This window comes from Hermetia illucens, chromosome 1 (genome assembly GCF_905115235.1).
Source record: "Hermetia illucens chromosome 1, iHerIll2.2.curated.20191125, whole genome shotgun sequence".
Classification (NCBI taxonomy): Eukaryota; Metazoa; Arthropoda; class Insecta; order Diptera; family Stratiomyidae; genus Hermetia; species Hermetia illucens.
In genome coordinates this window covers 13097023-13118845 of record NC_051849.1, presented here as the reverse complement: position 1 = coordinate 13118845, position 21823 = coordinate 13097023, and the positions used below count along the sequence as shown (strand labels likewise).

At 42.7% G+C, this 21823-nt stretch overlaps 1 protein-coding gene across 2 annotated transcripts in view; it reads left to right on the top strand.

Annotated features, from left to right (window-relative positions):
- The window catches only part of LOC119659110 (RYamide neuropeptides), a 91932-nt gene that overhangs the window by 11440 nt on the left and 58669 nt on the right, over positions 1–21823 (top strand). The window lies entirely within an intron of this gene.

Below are 21823 nucleotides of genomic sequence, written 5' to 3'. Positions count from 1 at the left end.
AAGTTTGTCTGGATTCGAGGAAATGCTTGATAATCTTGTTCTCAACGCAAGGGGACGAAGTCCAAAGATGATCAAAAGCCAGATAAACCATTGATGCCATCAAATTTATTACTGGCTTGGCCGAAAACAGTGCTAAAAGTGCAGTGCAGTGCTAAAGAGCTGTGGTCTGACACTTGGGGAGGAAAAAATAGGAGCGGTCCTCATCAGTAAGCGCCGGAAGAGAAATTACGCCTGTATTAGAATCGGGAATCATATCATCACTTCCAAGTCGACCATCAAATACTTGGAGGTGACGATAGACAGGAAGCTCAGCTATAGGCAACACGTGCAGTATGTTTGCGATAAACCATCCACTGCTAGTATGGCCCTGGCGAGGATGATGCCGAACGTGGGAGGGCCACGGCATACCTCTAGGTAGCTTATAGTCAGGGTGATGACCTCAATCATGCTTTATGCGACTCCAGTTTGGAGGGAGGCGGTGGGAACGCTCGGGAAAGGGTCGGTGGACTCATAGGCTCATTCCTGCCATCAAGGAGTGGTTGGAGAGACGACAGGGTGAGATTAATTCTCACGGAGCATGGAGGATACCGCCAATACCTGCACAGGTTTAAATTGGAGACTCCAAATTGCGATGGAGTCCCAGAGCTTGTATTCTTCTACTGTCCGAGATTTGTGGAAGAAAGGAGGAATCTAGAGGAGACTCTAGGAGAGGTGCTGGTACCAGAAAATCTGGTGGCAAAAATGCCAGTACATCAAGAAAATTGGGATGCGGTCAACTCCATGATCGCATCTATCCAAACCAAATTGCAAAAGGCAGAGGAGAGGAGAAAAGCGCGCTCACGTGCGCCGCCTATAGAAGAAAGGTGACTAAGCTAGAATGAGCTGACTTCGTCCCATGATGTAATACCTTATGGTGGTTCCGCAGGGGAGGAAGGGAGTCGGGGGTAGTTTTAGTGGGTAAAAATCCCACACGCTGGTGTGTATTTTGAAGATTTCCACCTCCTCAAAAAAAAAAAACAGACATTATACCGGTTTTAGTAAGATTTTGTTTTGCAAACAAAAAAAAGGACGTTAGGGTAGATTTCTATCTGCCGAGATAACATTCTGTCGATAATTTTCAAGGACGTTGCCGATCATCGCATTCGCGCACTCCTCCGAAAGTTTCGCAACATCACAACGGAAAGTAGTTTCTCCAAGCCGGCTCTCCAATCTTCTCGAAGGTGCGTCCTCTTTCACCCAAGAAGGTTGCTGTTGCTTAGAGAGAGTTTTAAAATTTGATGAAACAGGGTATTTGCAGACTATCAAACAGTTGTTGGTCCTCTTCGCTTCATATGGTCCCTAAGCCAAACGGCGAATGGAGGACATGCGGAGATTATAGGCGTCTGAATGCGCAGACAGTTCCAGACCGACATCCCGTACCACTCATCCATGATGTCGCGCAGTCATTAACGAATTGCCGTGTTTTTACGACTTTGGATCTAGCCAGGGCGTACAACCAAATCCCGAAGACGGCTATTTGCACACCTTTCGGACTCTTTGAGTTCACTAGGATGGCTTTCGGCTTGTGCAACGCTGCCCAGACTTTCCAGAGGTTCATCCAGTCTGTTTTACGGCGTTGGGAAGGAAATAATGTAACGTGATACAATCATAGGGGGTAGATGATGAAGAAAAGATCGATTCGGCACGCTGGGGGGCTTAACCGCGATCAAGGTACCTTCACTAGCTGTCTTACCTGAAGCTACGCGATCTCTGTCGCAGCGAAAGACAGAGAGAGACAGACAGAGACATCTTGTCATCCCCGTTTCAAATTACAAATTAGATGGTGTTGGAAAGCCAGGGCAGAAAGATTTAAACTTAGACTTAATGAATACTCCTTGCAGCCAAAAGGAGGGTTGGGCGACGGCATCGAAGTCATGTGGACTTGAAGAATGCAATTTCACGGCCGGAGGAGCTATCCTTCGTCAGTTTCACGCACGAAAGGGGTGACGGAAATAAATTAGCTTTACTTCTGATCTAATTAAGAGCTTCATCAGAAGACGTAGGGAAGGAGCCCGTATTCAGGCGATACGTCGGCTCTCATAGCTTAAATAGGGATACCAATGATAACGGACTGCGCATTATTCAGTAAGCAGTATCGCACGAAATGGTTGTTGGAAGTACCTGGTTTGCGTGGAAAGCGGTTCACAAACATACGTGGGCCTCTCCAGACGGGACCACTTTCAACCTAATTGACCACGTGCTGATTGAACGCCTCCACCTTTTGGCCTTGATGAATATCTTGTTTAGCATGGTGCTCCGAGCTCGAATAACAACACCACCCAGAATCCTCTTTGACAATCAGGTGAGAGTTAACACTGAAACCATCCACAACACAACCCTCCGCGACACCTATAAGAGGGAAATGGATGTCGCAATAACCGCAGTCAACAGAGGACCCGGAGATGAAGCATCCATAAATGATCTTCACAATCACCTGAAGAACGTTATCATGGATACAGCCACAAACATACTTGGCCTCAGCCGCAAAAGGAGTCGGAACGGCTGGTTTGACGATTAATGTAAGCTAGCAACGGAACAGAAGAATGCCGCATACCGAGTAATGTTGCATTCTCAAAGAACGCGGGCAAGCTACTTCACAGGTGGAAAAAGGAAGCTTGGAAGAACCAGCAAGATATTATTCCCTATATTGTTAGGCCGGATAGCCCCATACGCTCAGAACATTATTGGCCCATATCAAAGAGGCTTCACTCCAGTCATACCAGCAAAGAAAAACTGTTGGAATATGGACATCAGTTGCACCATCTTTTCATCGGATTTAAGGCTGCCTATGACAGCATAGCCAGGGTAAAACTGTACACGGTCACGAGAGAATTCGGTATTCTGATGAGATTGATCAGACTGACTAGGTTGACCCTGACCAATGTGGGAGGCCAGATAAAAGCAGCAGGATCACTGTCGAGACCATTCGACTTGAACAACAGTCTAAGACAAGGGGATGCCTTTCATACGTCCTCTTTAACCTGGCCCTGGAGAAAGTGATTCGCGATGTCGATGTAAATGCGAGAGGCACGATTTTCCACCTCCATCCTCCATTCAACTACTGGCCTACGCTGATGATATTGACATCAAGGGAAGAACAACCCGAGATGTACAGTCTACCTTCATCTAGATCGAGCAGGTGGCGCGAGATCTTGTGCTGCACATTAACGAAGGTAAGTTGAAGTACATGGTGGCAACATCAGCGCGAAAAACCAAAGAACGAACAAGATCAAATTGCACTGGTGAAACGAAAACAATGAAGATAGGAGACTAGAACTTTGAGACCGTTGAAGATTTCTCCTATCTAGGGTCGAAAATTACAACCGATAACAGCTATGGTGATGAAATCCGCGCACGGTTGTTGGCTGCCAACAAAATCTATCTTACAGAAACTGTTTCGCTCGAAACGTCTCACCACAAGGTCAAATCTCTTACTGTACATGACTATGATCTTGCCAGTCCTTATGTATGCCTCGGAGACCTGAGTTCTTTGCAAGAAGAATTGCAAACTCTTGGCCACATCCGAGAGAAGAATCCTCTGAAGAACTTTTGGCCCCCAACATGAGGATGGACGAGCCTATATAACGACGAAATCTATGAGCGATTCCACGATTGTTAGGTTGTAGATAAAATTTGGTTCAACAGGTTACGTTGGGCGGGTCACCTTATTAGTATGGATGAGGATGATGCAGCCCGGAAAGTAAGGGCAATATATATGATAGGAAAACAAGGGGATGCAGACCCTGCCTGAGATGGAGCGATGGCGTAGTTCAGGAAGACAGACAGCTTTTTGGGATATCGAATTGGAAGACCTCGGTGCGAAACCGGGATGTCTGGAGTTCCTTATTAAGGCAGCCCTAGACCGGATACCGGTTGTTGCCCGATGATGATGAAAACGCAATGAAAATGTTTGGCGAAATCCTAGACTTACGTTTACTGGCTTGTAGCCATAAGTGTGTATGGTTGAGGAGTTTGCCGTCGCTAGTTTGGGTTGTGGTGGGATCAACTTGTGATTCCGCGAAACCGTCAGGACCGAGAGGGTGTGTCGATTAGGCAATGCGTTTCCTCGAAGGATCATAGCTGGTTAGGCAGCGTCGAGCTGCGTTCTGGGTAGCCGTCGCAGTTTTTTTTTGTGCCGTGAACGTACATGGACTGGTACACTTCTTTCTTCAGCGAAAATGCATGTGTTGGTACCAGCAAACTGCAGGACTCGTTAAGGCTATAACGCGCGACTGCTCTATCGCCTATTTAGGTTGGTGGATCTACCTTCCGAACGCAAAGTTCCCATCACGAGGGTTCTGCTGAAGCTTTGTAATTTGGCCGTGGCCTCCCGCGATACTTCACTGCTCACGGGGCGTGCATGCACCTCGTGGATTTTTTCAGCGGTATTTGCTAACACCTCCAAAGACCCGGGGTCCGCTCAGTCCAAGATAACCTGGTGGCGCAACTACACCGGGTTTAGAAGTTCCACTCCGACCTTGCCCCCGTTAAACTGCTTCGTCTTACGCAGTAGTTGGCTTGGGGATCGGTCGCCTAAGGTGATTTCCGTCAGTAAGTGAATCAACAGTCGCTTGATAAGGGCGCCTTTTATTAGGTTGTTGCAAATGAAATGTCGGATATTTGAGTAAAATTTCAAAAAACTATAACTTTTATGAAAATTAATTTTATTAGTCAAAATAAGAACCAGCAGCTTCAATGCACTTCTCCCAACGAGATACAAGGGCATTTATTCCAGTTTCGTAAAAGTCTGGGTTTCTAGAGCTAAGAAATTCTTCAAAGGCACTTTTGACAGCTACTTCATTGCTGAATTGTTTCCCCGCCAAAAAGCGATCCAAATGCTTAAAAAAGTGGTAGTCGGTTGGCGAGAGGTCGGGTGATATGGTGGATGAGGAAGAGTCTCATATCGTAATTCATTTAATTTTTGGACCGTCATTCTGGAAACATGAGGTCGGGCGTTATCATGGAGCAGTATCACTTCATCTCTGTTGACCAATCTAGGCCGCTGAACACGTAATTTCTCGTGCATTTCATCAAGTTGGGCACAATATTTCTCTGCATTAATTGTTTCACCACGCTCCAAAAACGAATAATGAATAATTCCAGATGCAGACCACCAAACAGTTACCATTACCTTCTTCGGGTGAAGGCTCGGTTTTGGCATGTGTTGTGGAGGCTGATCGGCATCTAGCCATTGCGCTGATCTGCGACGGTTGTCGTACAATATCCACTTTTCATCGCATGTCACTATTCTGCGCAAAAAGGGATTGTTCCTGTTGCGGTTGAGTAGAGAACTGGATATTTCCATTCGCAGCGCCATGTTTTGCTCGTTGAGTTCATGCGGAATCCACTTATCAAGCTTCTTCACCTTTCCAAGCTGTTGTAAGTGCCGAGATACTGTCGAATAGTGTACGCCTATTTTTTCTGCAATGTCACGAATCGATGATCGGGGATCAGATTCCACTATCAAACGCAACTCGTCGTTGTCGATCGATGGTCCTGGGTGTCCACGAGGTTCACTTTGGAGGGTCATGTCGCCTGATCGGAATTTTTCGAACCACCGCTGTGTCGTTCGTTCGTTTGCTGCGTCAGCTCCAAATGCTCTGCAAATGTTTCTGGTTGCCTCCGCTGCGTTGTGACCAAGTTTAAATTCATATAGAAAAAGTAGACGTTTTTGACTCCCTTCCATGCTTTTTTCTTTGAGTTTTACTTGGAACTTCAATGACGATTGAAACTGAAATGACTCCTTGATCGAACGAACGACTATTTATACTCAATTATCCCATACCACCAGAGTCACCTTGCGGCAGTTTTAAACATTAAAATCATAACTAACTTCACTTCATTGAAAAATCCGACATTTCATTTGCAAAAACCTAATAATTTTGAGTAAGAGCACTCTTCACGCACGTCGGCGACGGGCCCAATAGATTCTCCGTCCAAGTTGACGAGCGCATGAATAAATCGCGTAGCGTCAGTAGTGATGCCGGCAAGTGCGAACTATGCCTCCAACTGGCGGAACCAGGCCTTTGGATTACGTTGCCAAAACAGTGAAACCCGGATCAGCACGGCGGAGGTGCGGGAGACGCCTGCAGCGTGGTTGTCGTATGACATTAGGCGAACTTACACGGAGCCCAGCGAAAAACTTTCTGAGCGCCACAATAAGCGGAACGAAAAATCCAACAGCACCACGGCCGAAGCGGAACTCACCCCCTAAGTGGAGCCACACCAGGAGAAACCACAAGAATCAGCGAAGCACCAGAGGTCACAGCCTGCACAACTTTGAACTTAAAAACTTCTTCTTTTCGGGAATGTTCGCCTGATCCTGGCACCGTGGCAGCTGTGGACGAAACTGTTGGGCTGGTACTGTCTGCTTGTCTTCGAATTGGTATTGGTATCTATATATACGGTGATACGACTTGCAGCAGAGGGCCACCCGAGTAGGTAGGGGAGGAGCTCGGAATGAAGGCGCCTGATGTCTGGTGCACTGCGGCGGAAGGCATGAATAATCTGGTGGAAAGATAGCGAGCTGCAGATAGGTTAGCTGCTACTGAAAGATCTACGGATCTAGAAAGTGCTCCTATCGGCGGGTGAACAGTAGTCTCTCCTGATGAAGCACGTTCGACGGGCGAAGTTAGAAGAAACAAAAACGAGACAGAAAATCTTGAAATCTGTTGAAAAGTGGGAGACAGATATTCTTAGATGCAACTTATTAAAACCTTCAGACCCATAAAACTTTTATTTGGAGGAGGTTTTCATTGCAGACCAGTATTATCAATAATTGCCTATTTTTATTCCAGTTAAAAAATTTCCAAAATACCAAACCTGTTGGTTCGAATTTAAAGCAAATCCGGTCATAAATATCCGCCATCTAAATAACAATTTGGATACAAATTGAAATTTATAAAGGCTCCTGAAAGAGACATATGGTTCGATACCACGACCACTTTCATAGACACTTAAAAGGAAAAATATTTGCACAGCAGTCATTTCATTTAATTATCACCCTCTTAGGTAGGCCGAAATTACTCTTACAAGTAATTTTATAGCTGGCAAGTTGCCAACAACTTTTGGCGGAATAATTTATTGGAATTGGCCGATCCTAAGGTCAATTACATACGAGAGTAATCCTACTGGGATTTTGGATTAGAAATTTCGACAAAACGTGCTACACAATGGAGAGCATTCGGATAATCTGTAGGACTCATATAGCAGGAAAGTTGACTCATACTTGCGTATGTGTATCTTTTCTTGTTTGTCCTCATTCTAGATAAATACTCATATGTTCTAAGAAAAATGATAGCATAAAGTGAAAATCATTTCCCTTTGAGAATAACCGAACGCCTGGTCTCAACTCCTGTTTAAATTTTTTAATCAGGACATATTAGATTTCCATATTGATCCAATGTGTTTTCACGCCAGCGTATTGATGTGATAAATACAATTTTGAACTTTTCTATGGATAATGTCAATAAAACGGCCAAATTACATAATTAATTTAATGACCGGTGAAGTCACATGATTTGAAGTTTGGCCCAATTATCCTTTTGATTAATTGTTGCTTGTTTTCAATCTGCGAAGGGGCAGTTAGCACTTTTTAGATTGTTTTTAAATTAATTTAAAGATTGGGAAATTATGTTACTTTTATTGTTCTCTAATAAAAATACTGTTTGGCTATTTGTAAGTCTCCAAACCATGAGTATTTCGAAGAGTCACCTGCACTTAACCCGAATCTAATTATTAGCGTCAATTTTGCTAGATGTTAAGAGCAGCAATTTGTGTAGTTTATGCGAGAGGATGGGGTTGGAGTAATATTTCCTTTGCACATGTCGGCATCAAAAGGAAGCATACAATTATCCAATTAAGTCGGTACACAATCAGCGGGCGATGAGGTATTTTTATAGGGGTGAAATGAGAATCAACCGATGGAGTCCTTACATCACAGAGTGGGAGACAAATCTACTTGTATCTTTTCTTCACTTGAAGTTTTGCTATTTGTTTAATGAGTGAAACCGCAGAGATAGTTAAAAAGTATCTATTACCATTGACATATACCATTCACCCCTAGATACATACACGCATATTGGGATCTTTATTAGAGGTAATTGTTAAACTTTTGCTAGTTTGTTGTATGATGAATACATGCTCTATGCAAACTTGGAGAAGTGCAAGGACCGACAAGCACAAAACTCCAGAACATTTCATATACAGATAATTTCATTGATGCTGGTACTTTTGTGGACGAAATGCATCTTCTCACCGAGGGTGTTACTTAGTCCATACTTCGGAAAAGTAAAGCTCCTATAAGCCCTCGGTCATTGGCGATTAACAAATTAAGGGTCAAAATTTGACATGAAGTCTTGTCGACACTTCTTCAAATTCACCTGATATCGGGTTGAAACGCATTTTAATTTAATTTTTTTTTTGTTAAGAGGTAGAAATCTTCAAAAGAGTAACCTCAGGGTTCATGATCCTTGGGAGTTTGGGGTTTTTACCCCCTAAAACCAACTCTTACCAAGGTATGACTGAGATTTCCCCATGCAAAGAAAGGTGGCATATTTAGGTTTCGTTTTCATTGGGAGAAGATCCTGTGATCCACCATTGAGTGGCTTCGCTAAGGAACTGTCTGTTTCTCAGTAGCTTATATCTTTAGGCAAGTCGTTTGGCTTAAGCTTTTCAGTTGTCTCATTACTTGGTCTTTGATGACTTCACTAACCAACTGTACTGTGAAGTCCCTATGCAGACACTTATTACAAATGGACCAGGAACGTCCACTATGCTTCCAAGCACTTTATTTTGGAACGTTTATATGATCTTCAGGTTTGATTCTTTGGTACAGCCCTAGAGCCGGGTGCCGTATGTCCATATGGGCCTTAGGATCTGCTTATAACTTAGCAACTGGTTGTCGATGGTCAGCTGGGAATTTCTGTTCAAAACCCAGTATATCTGCCTGTATCTGGCATTTAGCTCGTCTTTCTTTCTTAGGATGTGTCTTTTCCAACTGAGCTTAGCATCAAATGTGGATTCTTTTTTTTATTTGTGAAGTTAATGTATGTTGAGTGGCTTTCGTTCACTTTTATTTTCCATTTTTTGGTCCATTCTTCATGGACAACGATAGCTGTTTGTAACTTTATTTTTATTAGGCGATGACGGCTTTATGGTTTCTTATCAGGGAAGAGCAAATCGTCAGACACTGCCTCTCACCTCTGCCCTGGGAGCAGCGTGGCTGAAGCGGTTCGCTGATGTTAAGTGCTTCTTTAAATAATCCGCAGAAAGCAACATGACTACGAATTACAATGAGCGCAAGTCCGCCCATATTATTGACCAAGGCTTGGCCATCATCAACTTCATGCCAGTCCGGGCCAAATGGGGAGCAACTTACTCTCTCTTTTTTGGTCTACGGACTCCTCGTTTAGGGCTTTGCACCCAAACTTTAAAAATATTAGGCGATGACGGCTTTACGGACCCCGCAATTCTCAAAAAAATAACTTTATTTTTGTTTCTTCCGCTATTTTGTTATTTTGGCTTCTTCATAGCAAGGTGTATCATTGGTATACAGGAGAAACAACTTGGGCTCAAGACACTGCCCTGCGGTACACCAGTTGCATTTTTTTAAGGTTTTGTGTGAAACAAAATCTTGTTAGAATCGAGTCGATGTCTGTCTGTCCGTCTATCCGTTTGTTCATTTGTCCGTCTTTTTTTTTTTGAGAAGGTGGAAATCTTCAAAAGGCTCTGGCCTGAGCACGCCACAGTATGGGATTTTCACCCACTAAAACCACTTCCGACTCCTCTCTCTACCCCATGAAATCATCTTTAGGTATTACATTACAGGGCAGAGTTAGTTTACTTTAGCTAGGTCTACTTCCGTCTACTCCCGGGGTTCGCAATTGCGCCTTCTTCACTTCATCTAATTGATCTCCCCATGCTTTCTCTTCACCCACTCCCCGATAGAAGGGATCAAATTGTAAATCCAACGACCCTTTTCTGACTGGTTCCATCGCTGTTGCCATCTGCTTATGGATCTCCCCCTTTCGGATTTTTGCACCTGCAATGAACCTGGTTTTATAAATGTTCATCATCTCGGTTGCCAGGATGTCAATCGGCAGCATTCCCGAAAGAAGAACACACCCTTAAGGCTGTTCTTCTGTAGACCGTACTCTGTTTATGTGCTTTGGGGGACTGCATACAACAAGACAGAACTCACCACCCTGGCTATGAGCAACCTGCAAGTATGCCATCGTCCTCCTACGTTCGGCATCATTCTTGCCAGAGCCATACTCGTGGTGAGTGCTTTTTCGCAAGTATGCCCCATGTGCTGTTTAACATTGATCATTACTCCCAAGTATTTGATGGCCGGCTTGGAAGTGCTGATAGGAGTCCCGGTTCTAATGTAAGCGTAATTTTTCTTGCGGCACTTTGTGATGAGGACCACTTCCATCTTTTCTTCCGCGATTGTCAGTCCAACACTTTCGAAACATGCCTTAAAAACACTGATTGCTTCGTTTGAGTACAACTCAGCATCTTCGAGATGCTTTGCGATCCACCACCGTGGCCTCCTCCGGCACCGGAAGGTTAAGTACATCATTATAAATGATTTTCTACAGTAGTGGGTCCAGTACAGAGCCCTGTGGGACACCCGCGGAAACAATGTACTCCTTGAGTCCATCATAGATATTATACCGAGCGGACGCTCTGATAGTAGCTATCGATAATACGGGCTAGGTAGGTGGGAACAACAATCGTCGCCAAAGACTTTCGAACAAATTTCCAATTGACCGAGTTTAATGCTTTTCTCACATCCAGAGTCACCACCACACAATATTTGCTGGTACAGCCCTTTCCGTGAATTGCATTTTCGGCCAAGCCAGTAACCACTTTGATGGCATCAATCGTTGATCTGGCTTTACGGAACCCATACCACCTATCTGAAAGGCCCCTTTGGCTCTCGACGACTGGGAGTAATTTATTATAAATTATTAATTTTCTCATAGTGTCTAGAAGACATATGGGTCTATTGGTGGACGGTTCCTCTGGAGGTATACCAGCCTTAGGCAGCAGCACCAGCTTTTGCCGCTTCCATAGTGCAGGAAAGATACCCTCGGCCATGTACGTTTCGACCAGCTCCGCGAATATATCCGGTCTGGAAGGTGTCAGTACCCCCCTCTTGCTGGGGAAATATTACTATTATTGTTATTTTCAACAAGAGCATAGAGCACGTGATCTGCGGAGATGATCGGCCTCTGAATCGCCCTGTCACGATTTTATAGGCGCTACCCCACGGATTTATGTCTGCTTCCGAACAGAGCTCCTTAAAACATTCCCTCTTACTCCGCTAGATGTGAGGTTGAGGTTCTTGCGGCTTCTCTATAGGCATGCTCCTTTTGCCCTTGATCGATCTTACTTATTGCCCTCTGAGCCGTTCGTCTGGCTCTGTGGCAAATCAATCGAAGGCTGGCAAGTTTAGTATTCCTCCAATAATTGAGCCTTCTAGCGAGGAGACAAAGAGGGGTAAGACCAAGAGGGGGAAACTTTGGGGAATCAACAGGCACCAAAAACGAAAAAAGGGGTCTTGACCAGTCCAACAAACGGAACTAAAAGTTCAGAAGGGCCAAAAGTGTCCAAGCTAGGAATGTTGGATAGCGAAGCGAAACCGAAGAAAAATAAGAACGGTGGTTGGACTAAGGTCGTGAACAAAAAAAGGAACAAGAAATCAAAGGTGCGAATTCGCTCGGAGGCAATTGTAATCTCCAGCAAATGAAATTTAACGTATGCGGAAATACTGAAAAAGGTGAAATCTGACTCCTACCTAAAAGTCCTAGGCGGAAATGTCAGCAAAATCCGGAGGACCCAGAAAGGGGGTCTCATGTTTGAGCTGAAAAAATTCAGCGTGGGACCGCTTTCGTAACGAAGTTATAAACTCAGTATACAGTGCAAGGATTTCCATGAGGTAAAATCCAGAGAAGAGATCTGCACTGCTTTGAAACAAGAATTCAATTTGGAGCAATTCAGCGAAGAATCTATCGTGAGCCTAAGGAAAGCTTATGGCAGCACTCAAACGGCTACAATGCGACTGCCAGTGGAGTCAGTGCAGAAGTGGTTGGCCATGGGGAAATTCCGGATTCAATGGGTTGTGTGTGATTGGTTCGATCGATGTCGAAGGTGTGGGGAGAAATTACAATAGAGGCCCCAAATGCATTTCGTGTCATAGAAAGGAGGGACGGAATAACCGGCGTATTTCTGGAAGTTTCAAATGCGCGGAATTTAGGAATTCGTTAATTGCAATGAAAAAACGAGGTTAATTCAAATAAACCTCAATATAATTGCTACACCTCACCGAGCCTCACACTGTCTGAGTTTGAAGACTTGTTGGACGATCTTATTCACGACGCAAGGTGACGACGTCCAAAGGTCGGTGACTTTAATGCGTGGGCCATCGAGTGATGCAGCAAAGACACTAACGCAGGGGAGCGCTGTTTATTAGAATAATTCGCTCAGTTGGATACAGTTCTGGCCAACGAAGGTGATGAAAACACTTATCGGAAAGAGGGATCTGGTTCCATTGTAGATCTGACTATTGTCAGCCCTGCGCTGGCACGTTGCATGTCCTGGAAAGTTAGCGAGACTTCACGTATAGCGACCACCAGGCAATCGCATTTGAACTAAGGACGAAGTTACAAAGCAGGAGACCCGCACCCCGGAAGCCGAAATCCAAAAGTACATCAGGATGGTCTGTAAAAGCGATGGATAAGCAAACATTCATGGAGATGTGGTTAGACCTGTCTAGCGAAGCAGGCATCTCCACGGATAGAGCTCTCCATGTGAGACAAAGCATCTCTAAAGCATGTGACGCGTCGATGCTTAAGAGGTGCTCATTCCGTCTGTCGGTCTGTCTGTTACACCCGATTTATTCGGAAACGGCTGGACCGATTGTCATCAAATTTGGTGAGAACGTGGGGTCTACGAATCTCTTTACATTCGCCATTTTCTGTTGAGTTTAGGAGGGGGCTCCCCATACACGCGAAAGGGGGTTCAATATTTTCTTCGCAGAATGTGATTGTGTGGGGTATCAGGGCTCATTTAGTGTTTTTTAAAACTGGTCCCATATAAGATATCGAGCGAAACGTAGCGGAGTGAGAGCTGAAAATATAACCCCCAAAAAGTGTAACATGTCTCGTTTTCAGAACTTATCGAACGGAAAAATCTGAAAAAATCACAGTGGTGTAATTGAACGAAATCTAGGCCTTAAAATAAATTCCGTTAAAATTTAGCCTCGGCCGGCGTAGGCTTCAATTTTACAAGGCGATTTTGTCTTCATTATAATTCATACACATGTCGTATTTCTTTCTGATCTGAAACTGATCTTATTTCTGATATTAGATGAAACATAGGGGAATGAGGAGTCAAAATGTGTGCCTCAAAAAGTGAAACAGGCCTCGTTCTCAGAACCTAACCAACCGAAATCTAGGCCCCAAAATACATCCCTTTCCGATATCTGCACAAATAAAGGTAATAATAGTATGTTAATATGTTTTAGAAATTAACCCGAGAACCCCCCTTAAGTTCATTCTAGAAGTACAAAATTTGGCAAGAGTGTAGCTGATAATATAGGGCAGAATTCTGGAACGCAATCCAACTATTATTTACAAAGTTATTGGAAGTAAAATTATTGCACTTCATGTAAATGTATTGCATTCTAGGACGTGTATGACGTTATCATCATATGTATAAAGTGAATTTACATCAAAGGCGGGGTCCATGGAGACACTTTCGCTTTTCTTTTTTGGGGTTTTTATAGAATTCCATAGGAAATCCTCTTTCAGATAGATTTAATTTTTGTATATCATGTTTAATTCGTTCTAATTTTGAAAAGTATTAATTGAGTCCTTTCATTTGATACACTACATGACCATATTCTGATTCGGTCAGTTACGAATGGAGTCTTTTCATTTCATACTCCACATAACTATATTCGGGAAACATATTTCGCGTTAATTGCTAGCCTTCTCCTTTTAAACTCAACGCAATATCGTACTACCTGCTTTATGTGTCATAAATCACATTCTCGGGACAAATTTTGCGACAGTAGGTTTACTATTAGGTGCGCAACTAAGTTCCCGTTGTTTACCAATAGATGACTCCAGCTATAAGTGGTGGTCGATTTTGACATATCTAAAACATTATGAACTAAGCTAAGACATATGACAAACAAATCGCTGCAACACGTTAGTGATTTCATTGTGGCGTCACATAATTTTAGTTGTGTGAAAATGTCTGATTTTATGTCAAATAATTGTCATTTACGGAAAATGTTACTTTTCTTATTTCATTCAAAGAAATCGGCGGCTGAAGCCCATCGAAAGTTACAAAAAGTTTACGTTTACGTGAAGGAAGGCTTACAACTTTTAAAGGCGCAAAATTGGAGGTATTTTTCAATGAGGATCCGTCTCAAACATAGGAAGAGCTCCCTTCGGTATTAGGAGTTACCCGCCAAGCCATTTACAAGCGATTATAAGCGTTAGAAATTATTTAAAGCAAGGAACTTAGATTCCTTATGATTTGAAGCCAAGGGATTTGGGCGTGAACAACTGCTTTAATGGCAAAAAAAGAAGGATTTTCTTCAACCCATCCTGATGGATGATGAAAAATTCACTACAGCAACACAAAGAAAAGAAAGTCATGGGGATTGTTGGGTCATGCTTCTACGTCATCGGTTCGGCCGAATATACTCACTGCGAGGGTTATGCTCTGTGTTCGGTGTTATCTATTATGAACGGTTGAGACCGAACTCAAACATAGCTGGGAACGGTATCGGTCTTAATTGATGTGACTGATCCGAGCACTGTGTGAAAAGATATTGCATCGATTTGTGGAAAGTCTCAAAAGACGAACACTTTCATCGTAATGGCAGCCTGTTGATTTTATCAAATTTTTGGCTTGGGTAGTTGCTGAGGATGGGTCCGTGAAAGAAATGATCCCTTTCGACCCCCGCACTCCCCACTTTTCGAAAAATGTCAAAACTAAGGCCGGCTTCGGAAATTACTAATGAAGACCTTTCATTTGATACCCGACTGTATTTGGTGAGCTCCCCCCTCCCCTCTTTAATAGCGACGTAGAATGATGTTTACAGTTCCCATCTGTCCATCAAAGTTGGTGTCAATCGCTATAACAGTTTCCGAGAAAAATGCGTCTGACAGACAGACAGATAATAAACTGATTTTAATAAGGTTTCGTTTTAAAAAAAACAATAAAAACAGCGAGAACTTAGTTACACACCTAATGGGAGAGGCAGGCATTCGACAATCAAATCAATTTTAATTAGGTTTTCTTTTTATAGGAAATCTTAAAAATGCATTTAATAATGTGACCTCTTTTCCCCAGGTTATGAAAAGTTCGTTATGCTACCAATATCCAGTATTATACTTTCTTGTCTTTTTATCGATGGCGTTGTCTCGATCTCATAAAGTTTACTAAAATAATGATGGTCGAGACAGCTGTCTTTTACATTTTTTTTTGACAATATTCGCCATAGCTGACAAGCTATTAGATATGTAATCCAGTTTCATCCGTTTCTACTAATTAGCTGATATTTACGTGCAACATTTTTGGTATATTTTCAAAAAAATAAAAGCTATATCTTTTTCCGATAAGTACAAGTGCCTTAAATTCCTCAAAGTTATGGCAAGAAAAAAGGCCCATAAACTTCCATTTTAACCCGGCACTCCCTACTACAGCGTAAGGAACTGCTACTACCAAGAAAATGGTAATTTCCTGATAAGTAGCAACACCAGTGTAAATCCGAACCTGATTAGGTTAAAATTGATAGACCAGTAGCTTACTCCAAACTACAATTTTTATTTTACAGTGTAGATATATATTTCGTGAGCAACTTACCCGCTTCATAAAAATTGTAGTTTGGGGTAAGCTACTGGTCTATCAATTTGAGGCTTGACTACAAATAAAAGACAATATCTAACCGAATAGATTTCCCTTGCATGAAACCGTTCCTGGCATCATTGACTACAGTTGTCCTTATCAAATAGAATGGAACAGACCAGCTTAACCTGAATATGATGTTGCTGCGATCGATCCATTAACTTCGGCTTCAAAGCTTTGATCAAGTATGTGGATATATTGGGCAAGTGGTTATGGATCTTTGATAATGACAACCGTGGCCAACGCCCTGATAGAGGGAGATAGGATCCTTTCCCTGTATAACAACCACTTCCATAACCACTTTCCCAATATATCCACATACTTGATCAAAGCTTTGAAACCGAAGTTATCGCAGGTGTTTTTACCCGACTAATTAATGACTAGCATACTCATCCGGTTGTCCCTAATGACAGCGATAGCATAACGGCAATAACAACCAAAATTAAGTGCGAACGAATATTTATTATGAAAAATGAAGAGTTCAGTGACTAAATTTTTAAAAGTTCCATCTTAAAAAATATTGCAAATATTAAGTGAATAAAAGAACTCGATTATAGCTGGTTTAGATAATAAGCAGACTCAGAGCACAAGGTATCCGACTAATTTTAACATCGAGCATTCACCGGTATCTTTGATGTTAGTTGTATCTCTAAACTGTTGTAGAGGTGTGTAGTGACTTACGTGAAGTAGTTGATGGTTAAATAGTCATCCTATGCAGCCGGAGACGACCAACAGAGTAGAGCTATCCCAACAACCTAAAAATTTGCCGCATGCTTGTCTCTTGGCTAGCCAGACTCGAGTATCATTTAGCAAAATTTCACATGTCCTTACCCTGATATCTGGGTCTGCACCGGATCCTGAAAATCAAACAAACGCTAAAACTCTGGACCCGAGTACCGGGATCGCGAGAGAAGATCCACGACAGAGCACCTACTTAATCAATTCTTCTCTTACCTCGGATGTTCATGAGGTGCGGCCTTTGAGCTCTCCATACTGTCTTGATATGAACCAGGCACGAGGAGGGGAGATGGAATTCTCAAATTGAAAAAAGTGGTTAAATGAATTTGTCAGTCAGTATTATTCAAAAGCAACAGTACTAGATAACCAATGAAAATGGAGAAGGGAAACCGAAACTAATAACTAAGCAAAATTTCAAAAAGCTAGATAAGAAGGAAGAAGTAAAAGTAAGTAATAGAAAAATAAAGGAAATGGCAACGATATTTACTAAGGAGAACATAAAATAAGGGGAAAAAATAAGTGCATTGAATATTGAGAATATTAAGGTCGAAAACGAAAGTTAAAAAGTCGTTAGATGTTTTTCCTAAGAGCTCTCTCTCTAATACCTTTCCGTACCCCTGGAAAATTTTCATTCCTTCCTGTATCAATTATCACTTAACCAAAAACTGATTTTTAAAATTTGGATTCAAAATTATATAATTAAATAATAAAAAAATTCATTGTAAAATGGGGGAATCGACACTGGGTTTCTTCCTTTCCTTTGATGCTCGAATTCCCTTCCAAGCCGCGAGATATCATCAAACTGATCACCGATTGCCGCGAAACGTATTCACCCAAAATATTCCACGATTGTCAAAGAAGAAACCGGAAGCTGGACGTTTCAGGTACGAAAGGTTTTGTGTATTTCTTAGTACGTAGCACGTAATATATATGTACATATATTATGTGAGAGTATCCACTTTCGGGTGATATTGACATTCATAGTTTTCAATTTTCAAAGAAGCAACAATTTTGACGTATTATAACTTTGTTAGGAATAGTGCGATTTCCACCAGATTTTTCGGTTTGGTGATTTCTAAGAATGGACCCCTTTCCCACTTTCAACCCCCCGCACTCTCCATCTTTCCAACAAATGTCAAAACTAAAATCGGCTTTGAAAAGTACTAACCGAGAGCTTTAATTTGATACCCCACATGACTATATTTGATGAAAAAAAATGTTACACCCCCTTTTTGCATGTAAGGGGACCCCCCCTAAATTCGACGTAACAGGATGTAACTCACTATATGCGTGGGCGTTCACAGTTCCCACCTTTGTACCAAATTTTGTACCAATCGCTATAACCGTCCCCGAGGAAAATGCGTGTGACGAACAGACAGACAGACAGTAAACCGATTTTAATAAGGTTTTGTATAAACACAAAAAAAAAAAAACGAAAGAAGACACAAGGTTGAATGACGAAAAATGCTTCTATTCGTATTCAATGAATTTCGTTAGCGTAAAATTTTGAGAAATGACGTACGGAAAATTTTATTGCGGTTTATAGAAACTCTCAAATAGGATTTAGACGCATACGAACTGGTTTCAATTTTTCCGGGCTTTGAACATCTTTGCAGTTAACACTTCAACATTTTTCCCATCGGAATATGAGAATATTTTGCAGAACCTACAGACGTCCAAAACTTTGCTTATGATTCCACTTTTCAAAACTTCCTACTCACAACTAACTCCGCAAGGAACGGGCAAGAAGTTAGACTCAGTTCACCATCACTCTGCTGTCCGGTCTCTCGCTAATTTTTCGGTCCAGATCTTGAACCCAACATTTTTGGTCAGTTATATCAATAACAAAAGTTGCCTTGATTTTGTTCCATAATTTATATGGAGCCATCCTGCCTCGGACCGGTCTCATTATAAAAAAACAAAATTAACAGTAACATTTGCATGCATATGCATTTCCTCCCAGTCAGAAACAAACGTTGAAAATAGATTTCATAATATGCAGCATGGGCGAGCTTATATGAAAGCAACAACAAAAAGGTTAATGATTGTTTTGAGATTATTGAAAAATTTGACACACATTGGAATATAAAAATTTTGGAAATATTTAAGTAGATTTCAGGGTTTTGGAGGAAGCAAAAAGCTGGTGGGGTTTTTTGAATAAAACAAAGAGAGAAGAGAATGATCATTTTAAAAATTATTTTTTTTTATATGAACGAATGTCAGCAGGGGAATTAGGAAATTGAAAGGAGTGTATTTGAGAAACTAAGGGGTGCTAAAACGGGAAAAAAGGAAAACACTATGCGTTAGCAACTGCATGTTCTCGTCAGCTTGTCATCGGAAAAAAACGAATGAAATGTTGCATTTGCCGCGGTGCCGCGGACATTGCAAGTGTTCGATAGTTTACTTATTCATCGGTCTGCATTCGCCATGAGTGGTGTTTTTGTGGTCCCAAATTCAACTCCCATTCGAAGAGGATTGGTGGGTTATCTTACATACCAAACAATTAGCCTCATGGGCATATATCATGTCCAAAGTCCCAGTAACTTTCCTACTTTCACGGCAATATAGTGGTCGTCACTGTTCGCAAAACAACAATTTTTTTTTTTCGCAAAACAACAATTTTTTATTTTCTAGGAGTATTGATATAAACTTATAGCTAACTTAGGGACTACCTTAACAGTTAAACTTAATCTAAGGTATGACATAAAGCTTAAACTAACTTATTATAATACTAACAAGATTATGTGCACAAGAGCTATTGACATTTCATTTTGGAGGAAAAGTCGAAAAAACCTCCACTCGTTGAGCATATATAAAAACGGGATGGGACTAGGAGGGAACAGGACTGGGGTAGGATGGGAGGCGTGCGGGAGGGGGATGGGAATTAAAAGCTGGGAGGGGTGCTAATGATGGGAAGGTTTAAAAAGTTGGGAGTCGGAGAAATTGCCTGTGTAGAAGACTACTCTACCTAGGGAATCGAACAGATGGTTCTGGGACTGGAGAGATAGAAGGATCTGAGGGAACAGATGAGTCCGGAGAAGGTTATCTTCAACGATCTCGATCTGCATGGCATTGGCTACAAGAGGATTGGGATGGGCTTGGCACTTGGCTAGGAAATTGAGGGCAAGACGAGCAAGGAAGGCGTCGATGCGTGGGGTTTGGCAGGATTCATAGAGGATCTGATTGGAAATGTACTTGGAGCGGTCCTCATTCTTAAAGATGTTGGCGCAGTGGCGAAATATCCTGCGCTCTCTGAGGCGGAGTCGCTCCATTTGGGATGGGGAGCAATCGGACCAGAAAATGAAGCCGAAGATGAGGAGTGGGCGGATAAGCTGTTTATAGCAAAACAGCTTAACCTTTCTTGGAATCGGGATGTTGTATTTAGGATAGGATACAGGGACCGGAAGGCAGCAGTTGCACGGCCTAGTGCCTTTGTTATGTGAGGTACGTGAGAGAGGCGGGAGTTCATTGTCACCCCGAGGTAGGTGACTTCTTTAACCGTGGGAATGGGCTGGTCGTGGATTGTGAGTGATAGTGATCTGGTGTCACTCCACATCTTCGGAGTCATCCTCATGTCTCCATGGAAGACGATGGTCTCACACTTGTCGGGATTTAGGGATAGTTTCCAACGGGTGAAATAGTGGTAAAGTTCGTCTAAATAAGCATTCAGACGCGCTTCACCACGGGAGATGTCTTTGGTGGTTGTGTAGATGATTAGGTCATCCGCCTATTGGAGGATCTGGATGGGACACGGGTGTGGAGGTGATTTGGGAATGTCTGCGGTGAACAGCGAGAAAAGGGTTGCAGACAAGACTGAACCCTGGGGAATGCCGGCTGGGCAAGTGTATGACGAGGAAAGATGCTGCTGGATGCTCACTAAGGCTTTCCGCCCATCTAGAAAGCTAAGTATTAGCTTACAGAGGTGCGGATGGAAATTGAGGATTTCGGAAAGCTTGTACGTGAGTCCGTATTGCCATACGGAGTCGAAAGCATTCCTTAGGTCAAGGAGACAGGCTATGGTGGGTGTCCTCCGATTGATACCCAGGAGGATATCAGTCTTGAGGACAAGTAACGCGTGCTCAACCGAGTGTTTAGTTCGGTTGGGGAATTGGAATTCTGGTAATGTGTTGTTGGAAGTGCAATGCTCGTCTATTTGATAATCCGCTCGAAGATTTTGGTTGAGGAAGATAGGATAGAGATAGGCCTGTAGCTATCGGGATTGAGTGGATTCAGGTTCTTTTTTGGGACGGGAACTATGCGAGCATTTTTCCATTCGGTGGGGAAGTGAGTGTTAAGGATACAGTGGTTGATGATCGAGGAGAGGGTGGTGGAAATGTTGGGGGCGCACTTTTTTCAAACTATGGAAGGGATTTTGTCGAGACCCACTGATTTTTTGTTCTTGGAGGCTGCAATTGCAGCTTCCACTGAACTTGGGCTGACAAAGTGGATGGGAGAAACATTATTATGTTCATCGGGATGGACAAGGGGTTGAGTGAATAGGGTTAGGTTGGGACTGGGTTGGTAAAAAGTTGGAGTGGATTGTAGTTTTCCTATGGATTCGCTCACAACACTTTCGAAGTGTTGATCGCGAATGTGGAGGGCGCAATGGTGCGCTTGAAGGAAGTGATCGGCTAGGATGTTCACCTTTTCAGGGTTTGAAATGTTCTGTGGGAGGATGGTTGTTTGCTGGGAGGGCTTGCCTAGACGGGGGCAAGTTTTTCTGATTTCCCTGAAGGTATCAGGGTTCAGTTCGATGTTGGAGAGGCGTTTGTGGAGGTGGTTGGTGTAGGGGCTTAAAATTCTGTTGCGGATTGACCTGTCAAGGGAAAGGATTTCGTTACGGAGAGGAGAGGATTGCGGAGAGTATCTATTCCTAAATAGCCTCCGCCTTAGGGTACGCTTGTATTTGATATCTGCGAGGATATCGTCAGGGAGAGAAATAAGGTTGCGGTAGTTATGGGACCGAGAAGGTATCAGCTCGTCACATACTTGCTGAATTGCTTCAGTGTAGGTCGTCACTGTTTGCGAAGATTCCCACGTCTATACATCGCTTTGTGGGATGAGTTAATAACGTCATCCTAGAGTGATGTTGGACTTACGACTGGATGCTAGACCT